Genomic DNA, 13,251 nt, shown 5'->3' with positions numbered 1-13,251 from the left:
GGGAATTGCTTTTGTCATATATAAATTAAGAGTTGTAATGGCTAGCAAGAAACCTTGTAAATTAATAACAAAGTGGATTAAAAGTAGGTCATTAGCTGAAACAAAACCACTCCGTTTATTTTATATGGTGACAAGGCCCAAGAGAGGCTCATATCTGTGCTATGAAGGAGAACTGCATGTGAAGGTCTCTATGGAATACAAGTTCAAGGGGGTCCAAATTGAGCCTCATGTCTTCTGTCATTAAAATCATTACTCTAATAATAAAGTACATACAATTTATTCATATCCTGCTTATTTCTAAAATTGAATTCAGTCATCAAAATTAAAAGGAAAAATTTTAAAAGGAGAAAACTGCTCACACACTAACTACCTAAAAATATTAAAATATTTTCTTAGTTATCTTAGTTATCTTGGTTATTCTTCTTTGTCTATGCACAACATGCTTGGGCAGTTGTACTGCCACATAGAATCTGTGTTTCCCAGTTGAAATATACATTAAGAAAACACGTAATTACAAGTTGTAGAGTTATTAAAATCCACTTACAATTAGTATGAATTTATTGTGTATTTAATTTTTAAAAGGAAAAGAAATTGCCTTCAGAGATGTTGCCATTGGAAGGGACATCCTGCCTCTATTCTGTCTATCTCCAAAGGACTCAGAGGGATGGGAGAGATTGTTCCAAAGTAATTTATACTGCAGAGATGGCCAATAGGCCAAAATACAGCCCTAGAAGCCACTATGGAAAGAAGTTTCATAAGTTTTCAGATTCTCAGGCTGTGTGTTAGAAAACAAGAACAAGGTAATGGGCCCCAGGTAGCTCATCATTAAATAATTACATGGCTGAACTTTTAGTTAGAGGGTAAGACAAACCTCATTTCTTGGAGCTTGTTTTTCTCTCTCTTCCTTATGTCCATTAAGCACAGTCAACCTTTCCTACCAGTGTTTGATACAAGGCAAACACCCAGTATGTGTTTTCTAAACAGTAAATGCAACATCAGACAAAGCATGAATACTTATTTTCTAAGGAAGTGACCTTCTCCCAATGACAACCCTTTTGCTCTCCACAGGCAGATGTGCAGGTCACTGAGAATGGTAGGTGTGCATTGACAGTAGATGTACACAGACTGTCTATGATGCAGACAAGATGATCAAGGAAGATATTAATGTGTGGCCTAAAACTCATTGGACCTTGCTGTGGCCAGTGTGTTTTTGTTATTGGTATGTATGCATAGCTCCTTTTAGCACACTTAATAAATGTCTTTGAATAGCTCTAATCCTATCAGCTTTACCTCATTACTCATGTTCTTTTATATAATCAAATGTGTTAATAGTAAATCAAAGTTTTTTTTATTGTTTTAAAACTCTAAATACTTGATATAAATTGTGCTAATAAATAAGAAACAAAAATTAATGATGAAGGAAGCATTAATTAATGATGAAGGCTTTGAAAATGAGTGTCTTGATTATCTTGTTTCTTAGAAATTGAAAACCACAGGATGTAAGATGTATTCATTACTAAAATATGAAATTAGAGAGTTGAAACATAATATAGAATTAAACATATATCTGTCACTATGACCTAATATAGCATAGATTAATGTTAAAAATCAGTGAAGTGACCAAGTAACATTCCTCACAATAAAAACAAGTGTCTCAGTGTTTGGAAATATTTAGAAATGAAACAGATAATTGATACTACTTTCAATGTTTTATTATAAATCTGGTTAAGTAGCTACAATCCTTTGTTAGTTGATTCTTTATTGTGACTAATAAAATTTACAATGGATACTAGTGGCTCATGCTTGTTATTGTAACTATCCAGGATGGTGGAATCTGAGGGTTGTGGTTCCAAACCAGCCTGGGCAAGAAAGTGTAACATTCTTATCCCCAGTTAACCAGCAAAAAGTCCAAAGTGGAGCTGTGGCTCAAGTGATAGCCTTGAGCAAAAATCCAAGTGAGAGGATGAGACCCTATGTTCAAGCCCCAATATTAGCATACAAAATGCTTGCTTGTCATAGCTTTATAAAAATATGTATACTTTTTTTAACTTTTGATGATTTAATCCATATTGGAAATGAATTTATGTTTACAATAGAATCCAGTACACCATAGTAAAATTTCAGCTATGATTATTCAAATGGAGACAGTATTAACTTGAAGATGGGTCCTTGGTCATATTCCTCATGGGAAGGTATTTAATGAAAGCCCAGTATGATTGCTTTGAGGAGCTGACTTCACAGTTGATTGTATTCTACATGTGGGATTAGGAGTTTTTATTGTTAGCTACTAGCAGTTAAAGAAACTAGTTTAGACTAGTGTCAGTGACTAATCCTATTACTGAGATTACTACTATAATCCTGTTACTCAGCGGTCTGAGATCTGAGAAACTCTATTCAACATCAGCCTAGGCAGAAAAATTCCAAAGACTTTAACCAGCAAAAAGCCAGAAGTGGGGCTGTGGCTCAAGTGGTAGAGCACCAGACAGGAGCAAAAATGTTGAACAATAGTACAGAGCTTTGAGTTTGAGTTCAATGTTGGCAAAAAAAACCCAGTTTATTAAAAAGGAAAGAAGGAGGGAAGGAGAAAGGGAGAACAAACAAGAAAGCAGAAAGAAAGAAAAAGGAGGAAGGAAGGAAAGGAAAAAGAAAGAAGGAAGGAAAGGAAAAAGCAAGAAGAAAGAAAGGAATAAAGGAAGGAGGAATGCAGGAAGGAACAAAGGAAGGAAGGAATAAAAAGAAAATAATTCTTGGGCTGGGAAGGTGGCTCAGTGGTAGAGCGCTTGCCTTGCATGCCTGAGGCCCTGGGTTCGATTCCTCAGTACCACATAAGCAAAAAGATAAAAGCCGGAAGTGGTGCTGTGGCTCAAGTGGTAGAGCACTAGCCTTGAGCTGAAGAGCTGAGGGACAGCGCCCAGGCCCAGAGTTCAGGCCCCGTGACTGAACCTAGAAAAAACAAAAAAAAGAAAAGAAAATAGTTCTTATCAATAGAGTTGTGCAGACTTATTTTGTTCCTGTATAGCTTTTAGAGCCAATATGAATTTATAGAAAAGATTGAGTAACTCAGTATAAACATTTTTTCTGATTAAAAATTGGCTATTATCAAATCATATCCTTACAGATTTTCCTACCCTATCAGTGCATTCATGTTATTCATGTTCCCCATTTACATAGTCTTTTGAGTTATAAAAACTGTATCTCATTTGTTACATATTTTATAAAATTTTGCTTTGTATGTCCCTCCCCCACAGTATAATCCATACTTTCATACTTTCACTGTTTCTGATGTTGGTATAATTTGTGGAGGGGAAGGGAAAAAAACAAATTGTTTAACTAGGGATACAGGTGGACCCATTGCAACAATGAGATGTACAAATCCTTATGTCAAAAACGAACTTAACAACTTTGGTGGGGGGTGGGGGAAAGATCAGGTAGGGGGAGGGGAGGAGTATGGGAAGGGATGGGAAGGGGAAACAACTAGGAGGCAACAATGCTTGATAAGAAATGTACTTGTTACATTGCCCATGTAATTGTAACTCCTCTGTAAGGTATTTTCACAATAAAAAAGAATACAGGATGACCCATTGTAACAATGGGATATACAAGACAGTATGTTGAAAATGAATTTTACAACTTTGCACGTTGGGGGGCAGGGAGGAGGGGGAGGGATGAGTTGAGAAGGTGGGGAGGAAAGAGATGGTAGGGGAAATATAAAGGAAGGTGTAACAAAGCTCCATAGGAAATGGACTGATTATCTTGCTCATGTAACAGTAACCCCTCTGTACAGTTTCTTTACAGTAAAAAATGTATATTAAAAATTTATATTTTCACTAGTGACATGGTAGTATTCATGTACTTAAAATATACTATGTGGTAAAACATATTCTCTGTAAAATATTATTCTTAAATTGTAACAGAATAGCTAAATAACCAGAGAAGTTTATTCTAATATAAATTCATTACCAAGTACAACTTTAGAATATTACAAAAATGTTAGACCTATTCTGTTATTCTGTATGAATTTATGTATTTTCCTAATTTGAAATCTATGGTAGTTGTGCTTCCTTTTATAAATTTATGGAGCTCTCTTTCTGCTCTTCAACTATTTATGAGAACTGCAAGAAAATGTCCTTGAGGTATTTGGGGGAAAAATACAGAATTTAAAGTAACACTCCCTGTTTGTATATGCTAGAAATCCTGACCATCAACCAACTAATTAACCAACAACAAATAAATAAGCACATTCTCTTCTTCTGTACACGCCTGTTTTGCTTTACCACACATAGAGAAATGCTCAAGGGGCTGGGAAGGTGACTCAGTGGTAGAGTGCTTGCCTTGCATGCATGAGGCCCTGGGTTTAATTCCTCAGCACCACATAAGCAAAAAGAAAAAAGCCGGAAGTGGCACTGTGGCTCAAGTGGTAGAGTGCTAGCCTTGAGATGAAGAGCTGAGAAACAATTCCCAGGCCCAGAGTTCAGACCCCATGATTGACCAAAAGAAAAAAAAACAGAAAAGGAAAGAAAGAAATGCTCAAATCACAAGAAGAAAACATCTCAGAATCTCTAATATAAAAATTTCATCTTATTAACAGAAATTTAATTCATCATAATTATACACACACACACACAACACACACACACACACACACACACACACAAAATACTCAGGCCTAGAGTACAGTTCTGTGGTAGAACATTTACCTAGAATGATTGTGCTCCTTGTGATTTTCAGCATTAAAAAATGAAAACATTTGGATTAAAATATATTAATTATTCAATGTATTAGATTTTAAAAGTGTTTTGTTCTTTCATATAGGAAAAAGGCAGAAAATTAGGCAATAGAGATATAATATGAAAAAACTGGTGCTATTCAGCTAACATTTTTCTCTTTTTTGCTGGAGGGACAGTTGATAACAATAAAAAAGAAAATTAATTTCTATCTGCATCACATTCTAAATAATTTTAATGATGTTAAAATGTATTTTAAAAAGGAAAGGAAAGAGGTAAAGATGTAAAGACATAACTTTAAGAAAAGGAGAGTATATTTATTTATATAACACATATTAGAGGGGGAAATATAGTAGAACAAACTAACATTCATTGAACAGTTGTTTACTTTGACCTTTTCATTTATCAGGTACATACGTAAAAAGAGAATGATAGGAAGATTTTCTAATCTTTCTGTTCCCACTAAACAGTTATGTTAATTTCACTTGAACTCAACTTGGATAGACTGATATGGCTGATGGTTTTCTAGTACTTGGGCTTGAATTCAGGGACTCATACTTACTAGGCTTGCCTGAGTCACTGTTGCTCTACCACTTTAGTGACACCTAAAACCCTGCTTTTTTGTGATTATTTTGGAGATTGAGTCTCATGTACTTTTCTACTAAACTGCCTTTCACCCTCAGTTCTCCAGATCTCAGCTTCATGCTTAGTTAGGATTACAGGCATGAGCTACTAGCACTCTGATATTTCATGTATTTATTAAATCTAGTTTACCTCCTTATTAGTCCCTAGTACTTAATATTCTACTTTCAGATCAACATTTTTTCACTTCCACATAATATTAAATAACATAAGATGGAGATCCTATGACACTCATTAACACATACAATTAATGTATGCAAATAGAATAAACTAGTAACATTATTAAAAGACAAGTACTAGATGATACTTGTCTTTCTGTGGCCAGCTTATTTCACATAGCTTGTCTTTCAGTTTCATGCACTCTTCTGTGAAGTACAGGATTTCAATCTTTAGTAATCCTTTGTGTATATATACTTTTTTTTTCTACCCAGTCATCTCTTGATGAATGCCTTGATAGATTCCACTTAATCTGTTGTGAACAATAGCCCCAATAAACATGGGATAGTGGTAACTAATTTGTATATTGATTTAATGTTCTTTGTATATTCCCCAAAGTGGGATAGCCCCCTCATATATCTATTTTAAGTGATTTTGTTTGTTTGTTTTGTTTTCTGGTGATACTAGAGTTCAGTATTACCAAACTCAGGGCTTCATGCTTGCTAGATAGGTAGTATATCATTGGGCCAAATTCCAACTCATAGATCAGTGCTGATCTACATTCTTCCTATTCTTTGCTTTCTGCAATAGCTGGAATGAATGGCACGTGCCGCAACACCCAGGATTTTCTGTAAACTTTCTAATAAACTTTCATGTTTTAGTTAGCCTGGAACCCATGATCCTCTTGATCTCAGCCTCTCATTCCTGCTCTCAGTTGAAAAAGATCTTACCTTATAATAATAATTATTATTATTTTTGGTTGGTTGTGGGGCTTGAACTCTGGGCTAGCGTGCTGTCCCTGTGCCTTCAGCTCAAGGCAATCACTCTACCACTTGAGCCATAGCACCACTTCTGGCTTTCTAGTGGCTTATTGGAGATAAGAGGCTCCTGGGCTTTCCTTCCCCGGGCTGGCTTTGAACCACGATCCTCAGATCTTAGCCTCCTGAGTAGCTAGGATTACAGGCATAAGCCATCGGTGCCCGGTTTACCCTATAATTATGTTGATTTTTTAAAATTTCCTTGCTCTCTTTTATGTTCATACCTTACTCCCATCTTTTCATTTATAACACTCAAAACCCATTTATCTATTGTTTTGTGTGTGTGTGTGTGTGTGTGTGTGTGTGTGTGTGTGTGTGTGTGTGTGTGTACTGGGGCTTGAAGTCAAGGACTCCGCATTGTTTGAGCCATACCTCTCCTTCTTGCTTTTTGCTGGTTTAATGGAATATCATGGTTTTCAGGCTCCGGAGTAGCCAGTGATATCCAGCACAACTATTAACATATCTTAACTTAATCAATCATTGTCATTTACATTTAGGTTTTCAATTTTGACAGTAAGTGTTCTTTTCAGCATCCATTCCATCCTTTTTGACAGTTACATGATATTTTATTATTCATTGTTTTTCATTCTTTCAGGGCTCCATTATTTCTTTTCTTTTCTATTCTTTTCTTTTTTTTTCCTTTTTTTTCTTTTTTCTTTTCTTTTCTTTTTTTTGTTGGTCCTGGGGTTGAACTCTCTTAGCTCTTCAGCTCAAAGCTGGTGCTCTACTACTTGAGCCACAGCACAACTTCTGGTCTTCTGGTGGTTTATTTCTGGTTTCCTGCTCAGGCTGGCTTTGAATTGCGATCCTCAGATCTCAGCCTCCTGAGTAGCTAGAGCCTGGCTTTTCATGATCTATTTCTCTATTTCTTTGCAAACAGAAGTACAATAATCACTGTCATTCGGACTTATGGGTTTAATTGTAATTTAATTGAATATATGCATAGGAGTGGAACATATGAGTATGAGCATGGAATTTTACTAGTTAAAGCAAAACAAAACAATGTCTCTAAATAAAACCTGCAAAACAGAGAAGTCAGTTCTACAGCTTCACAAGCATGTTCACAATTTCTGTTTTTTCTAAATTGTCAAAATAGTAATTTTTACAAGAATAAGAATAAAACTCTAGGTAATCAATACTTTCAGTTTTATTACTGAGGTTACAAATAATTTTGAACATATATAAGGGTATCTTTTTTTTTGGGGGGGGTCCGGTCATGAGGCCTGAACTCTGGGCCTGGGCACTGTCCCTCAGCTCTTCAGCTCAAGGCTAGTGCTCTACCACTTGAACCACAGCTCTGCTTCCGGCTTTTTTTTTGCTTATGTGGTTCTGAGGAATTGAACCCAGGGCCTCATGTATGCAAGGCAAGCGCTCTACCACTGAGCCACCTTCCCAGCCCCAAGAGTATCTTTTAATGTCTCAAAAATGAGTTTCATATTGTATATTTGATTGCTTATTTCATGTACACTTCACATATTATCCATAATTTTTAATACTGTTCCTTTAAGATGAAACTTCTTAAATTATCATCTTGAGAAGTGTTAATGTGTCAGGGATAATCAACACTATAACTTCCTTTATGATCCTTGTTGGCAGAAGTCTCCCAGGTTGGACAGTCATGGAAGTAGGATGGAATATTCTTTTACTGAAATCTTCCTGAGAGTTTGAATTTTGCTTTCAGAATCTTTTATAGAAATGTAATACTTTGTTGTAATGTTTCACATTAAAGCAAGGTGGCTGAAGAGATAGGCATTTCATATCTTCTCCAAGATAGCAAGTTGCTAGCAATTGTGGGCCCCATTTGAATCACTGCTATGAAAAAGGAAATATTTCACATAGCTTTGCTAGATTTTAGAGTGCTTTAACTCCCAAAATAACATTGGTATTGTTAGTAAAAGCTTTCCTTCAGGATTACTATCTATTTTGCTTCAATGAACATTATCATGTAGATATTGTATTACATTTTTATTGGCTTGAAAGTTTTCATTTTAAAATTGTAATGCCACATACAGCATATCATTCTGAATTGCAAGGTCTGTTTGATCTTTTTAATCATGGACTTGATTTTTAAAGCTATACAATATAGACATGCTGGCGACGGCTTTGCTCTTCATGCTGTTCAGAGGATTGACAGTGCAATTAACTCTATCTGAAGACATTTGTTTTCACAGTAAGAATGTGTTTTATTTAGACTGTTGAATTGTTTCTATTCTTGTTCTACTTATTGTTTTATAAAGTTCATAAAATATACCAGGTTACCAGATAGTGTTTTTAGTTTTTGTGTGCATGCATGCTATCTTCTGTGAGAGCCAAGATCTCCTTCCAGAGGGAAGGATACATGAATGGCCTTTTTGGTGCTTTGAAAATGAAGAAAAGGGGGAGGGAATGAAATCAAGAATTCAATGTATATCCTACAAAAATAAAAGTGAGAGAAGAGTTGGTTTGGAGAATATTGAAAGAGGTGACATTAATCAAGATGCATTGTGTTACTCATAAGCTGCTTTGTTAAATGGCAACTATTTGTAAAACTAAAAGATAACAAAATTTTAAAAAAGAAAATATTTAACTGCAAGGAACTATTAGCATTATTATTATTCTGCTATGACCTCAAGTTATTAGGATTCTGGGTATAAAAGATAAGTCACAGGTCACTTGGCCCAAGTCTCTAAAAATTAGTCTTATTGATATTGATTTTCTTTTTTTTTACTTCTTTATTTCAACAAATGTGTATAGACCAGTATCATATACTGGCCAGTAGGTTTGGAACTTGAGATACAAAAATGATGGGAACATTGTAATAATCAGCTTACTGTCACTGTGATAAAATGCCTAAGGAAAATAACTTAGAAAGAAGAACAATTTATTTTGGCTCATAGTTTCAGAGACTTCAGTCTGTGCTTGCTTGGTCACATTGCTCTGGGCCTGGGATAAGGGCAAATATTTGCCAGGGAACAAATGATGGATGAAAGCTCTTCACATCATAGAGTCTGAGAGTCAAGTGAGAGGGAAAAAAAGGTGAGGTACCAATATACCCTTCAAAAGCACAACCCCTAGGACCTAAGCTCCTCAAACTAGGGCTCACCACTTCCCAATAATGCCATCAGCTGGGGACTGAGCTCCAACACATGAGGACTGAGGGTACTTTTAAGATCCAAACCCAGCTCTTTCTTTTGTAGAGGAGACAATATATCAGAAAATACAACTTGCTGCAGATATAACAGGCACATGAAAAGGTACAGAAATAGTACAGTAGATGGAGTTACTGTGTTTCAGAGCAATTGGGAAGATGTGACAAGAAACAATGGTACCTGAGCAGGATTCTAAAGGCAAGGAGGAAGAGAAGACAGACATGATCAGGCTGCAGAAACTGAGAGTGTTACACATTTTAAAGGGTTTATTGAGCATCCTAGAAACATGGACTCCTTAAATTTATAAGTTTTACCATATACACTGCTTTTTATAGAAAGCTATTGCTTAATTCATCCATTCATGTATGGATTCATTTATAAATAAATATACATATATATATGTGGGTATATATATGTATATATATCTTGAGAGAGAGAGAGAGAGAGGAAGGTTCAGCATGTTAACATGGGATTTATTTGTTAAATTTTAAATAATTATGTTTACTATTATTAATTAATTAATGTTTGGTGTTGATCCTAGGGCTTGAATTAAGTGCATGAGTGTTGTCTCTGAGCTCTTTTACTTATAACTATTGTTCTGCCACTTGATCCACAGCTCTACTTCCAGCTTTTGTGGTGGATAGTTGGTCTCATGTATTTTCCTGCTGGTGCTAACTTTGAATTGCAATTCTCATGTTTCAGCTTCCTAAATAGCTAGCAGCTACCAGCACCCAGGCAAACACTATATATACATACAGACATATATATATATATATACATATATATACATATATATATGAATGCACAGCTTCCAGCAGAGCTTATATTCTAGCAATGAACTTTTTATTCTTTTCTAATATTTGTAAAGTGACTTTTAAGTGCACCATACTATGTAAGATTCACAGATTCACTGATTCTGAAGTTTTGTCTTGCAAAGAGTTATATCTTGTATACACACAAGGTGTATTGTGTGTGTGTGTGTGTGTGTGTGTGTATGTGTGTGTGTGTGTGTGTGTGCGCGCACACTTGTCCTAGGCCTTGAACTTAGGCCTAGGAACTGTCCCTGAACTTTTTTGCTCAAGGCTAGCACTCTGCCACTTGAGCCACAGCTCCATTTTTGTCTTTTTGGCTGTTAACCAGAGATAAGTGTCTCATAGCCTTTCCTGCATAAGCTGGCTTTGAACTGTGATCTTCAGAACTCAGCTGAGTAGGGTTGTCTTTTGTCTTTTGCAGAATACCTCACACTAGTGATCTGGCTAGCTCAGATTTATTCCTCCACAGAAAGAGCAGGAGGGACTTTTGAGCACACATTGTAGCTAATCCAGTAACTTGTGAAGTAGGGGCTCACTGTGGATGTGGAAGGTCAAAGTCAGCAAACAATTCTTGTGTTTCAAATATCTGTTCCACTTACTTTCACCCCAAAGGTAAGCACAGGACCTTCCTATCTATATTATCATGTGATTTACACATTAATTTTCTTTCCACTTTTACCAAATAATGAAAATGTTTGTAATGGGAATTGTAGTTCAAAAGTAAGGATGATAAGTTACGCGTTCAAATTTGTCCTTATGTTTTGCCACTTATACATACAAGACATATTTATGAGAATTTTCAAATCCAAAAGAGCTTGCTATTTCCTATACAGAAATGCTTTAGTCCTTGGAAAATGTTCTTCTACTTATCTTTGTAATCACTGAAATCATTGAGTGAATGTACTTGAAATTCTTTCCATCATCTCTAGCATTTACATTCCTCCCACTCTTTTTCGCTATGTTCAAATTCTCATGCATTTCTTTCCCAAACCAGACATCTACTTAGTAAATGTCAAATGAGATGGTATAACAAGCTTTCAGATTTTCTAAGTCTTTTTCTTTAAAATGAATATGACACCATCTGCTTAACTATTTGTACTCCAAATGTGATAGAATATCTCCAGGAATGCTCTTTATTAGTCTTTTTGAAAAGATAAACTGAGTTATGAGGTGGGCTGGCCACCTATATCCTCAACACTATTCTTAGGTGCTCTGGACAACCAAGATACATTCATTATGTCTTGGATTTTCAAAGTTTCTCTAACATGCTCATGGAAATTTCCATATCATCCAATATTACTTGTGTTGTTGTAGTTGAACTTTGGCTGCCTAAACTGGAATCATACTATATACAAGTTGGCCTTAGTCTTTTGTGGAAAAGGCCCAGTTCTACCTCTTCCTTGGCTTCAAAGGAAGATCAGGTCATGGATCTTTTTATAATTTTAGAGGTCTTTACTCACACATATTCATAAAAAGAAGAAATCATTTTCAGAAATAATTTAGTCTAATTTCATATTGAAAATGAGGATCAATAAGTATTTACAAAGACTTTGCTTTGCTGAAATGTATAACCAGTGTTCATTACCAAATGAAATGTATCTGGTCTTCGAGACCCTTAACAATTTTTTACTTTACCTCTCTTTCATTATTTGTGAAGTGAATGCCTTTTGAAATTTCAGGAGCATCTACCACAGAAGTGAACTCCATATACATACCCCAGTAATAAGAAAGATTTTTGTCTCTACCAAAGATCAAGTTAGTGAAGGGCCCAGCCAGTCTGGCTGGCTAATATGCAAATAACCCAGAAATTATTAGCTAGCTTCTCAGGATAAATTAAGCAATAAAACCCTTTCTGTGGTGTTGGGAAAGACAGAAGAGATGATGGAAGGAGTGACATTGATCAAAATTCATTACACTCATATTTGACATGTTAAATTGAAACCCCTTTGTTTGAGTTTTTTATAACTGTATTTTTTGTCTTTTCTTTTATGGTACTAGTGATCAATCCTAGTACTTGCTTGGCAAGTACTTTGCCCCAGCCCGAATTGAAACCCCTTTGCATACCTACTTAAAGATAGTAATTTAAAAACTGGTAATTTTGTAAAATCTTCTTTAATCCTAAGTACTTCTGTACAAATAGTATTGATGATAGGATATTGGTGAAATTATAAGCGTAGGTGAAATGCGGAATTCCAAGATACTTTCTGGGCCTCTCTGTCTCTCTCTCTGTCTCTGTCTCTGTCTCTGTCTCTGTCTCTGTCTCTGTCTCTGTCTCTCTCTCTCTCTCTCTCTCTGTGTGTCTGTGTGTCTGTGTGTATAAGTGCGCACTCATACACATTCCCCAGAGAAAGAAGGTTTTGTGTGTAGGTGTGCACTCACACACATTCCCCAGAGAAAGAAGATTTGTACTCATTTAGAAGTTTAATACTGAATCATTCTTTGTGAAGTGTTCTGTGTATTGTGACCCCACTGACATGCCTTTGACCTTGTCCTCTAGAAGTACAAGACCCATGTTAATGAAAGGATACCCTCCTAAAAACAATCCTAGCATGACAATTAGCTAATGTTACTGACATTTGTAAAAGCACAGTTCTAGTTTAGATAAGAACTCACATGTTTCACTCATGTTTATTTAGCAATTAGCCATTGTTCATGAAAAATATCACTGAGATAATCCTACTCCTTTCTGGAATCACTTTTACTGTGTGTGGTTATGTAACTATTTTCTCCTTCTTGGTGTTAGAGCACTTTGGTGTGCTTGCAACAGTAAGAAGAGTGTTTTCTCACCCAGTGTGGAGGACTCTCTGCCCCTGGCCTTCCATTTTCTGTCTCTGCTCCTCTTCCCAGGAATTCTCTTTGCTGTCATTGCTTGTGATGCAGAATTTTGCTACAATAGCTGGTGTCCTGTGGTCCCCCAGTCTCATTGAAAGCCTGTCAGATTGCAGAGCCCATGGTATCTGCCCAATGGATA

This window comes from Dipodomys merriami, unplaced genomic scaffold (genome assembly GCF_024711535.1).
Source record: "Dipodomys merriami isolate MVZ:Mamm:240054 unplaced genomic scaffold, mDipMer1.0.p SCAF_4, whole genome shotgun sequence".
Lineage (NCBI taxonomy): Eukaryota > Metazoa > Chordata > Mammalia > Rodentia > Heteromyidae > Dipodomys > Dipodomys merriami.
Note: the sequence above shows the minus strand (reverse complement) of the source record.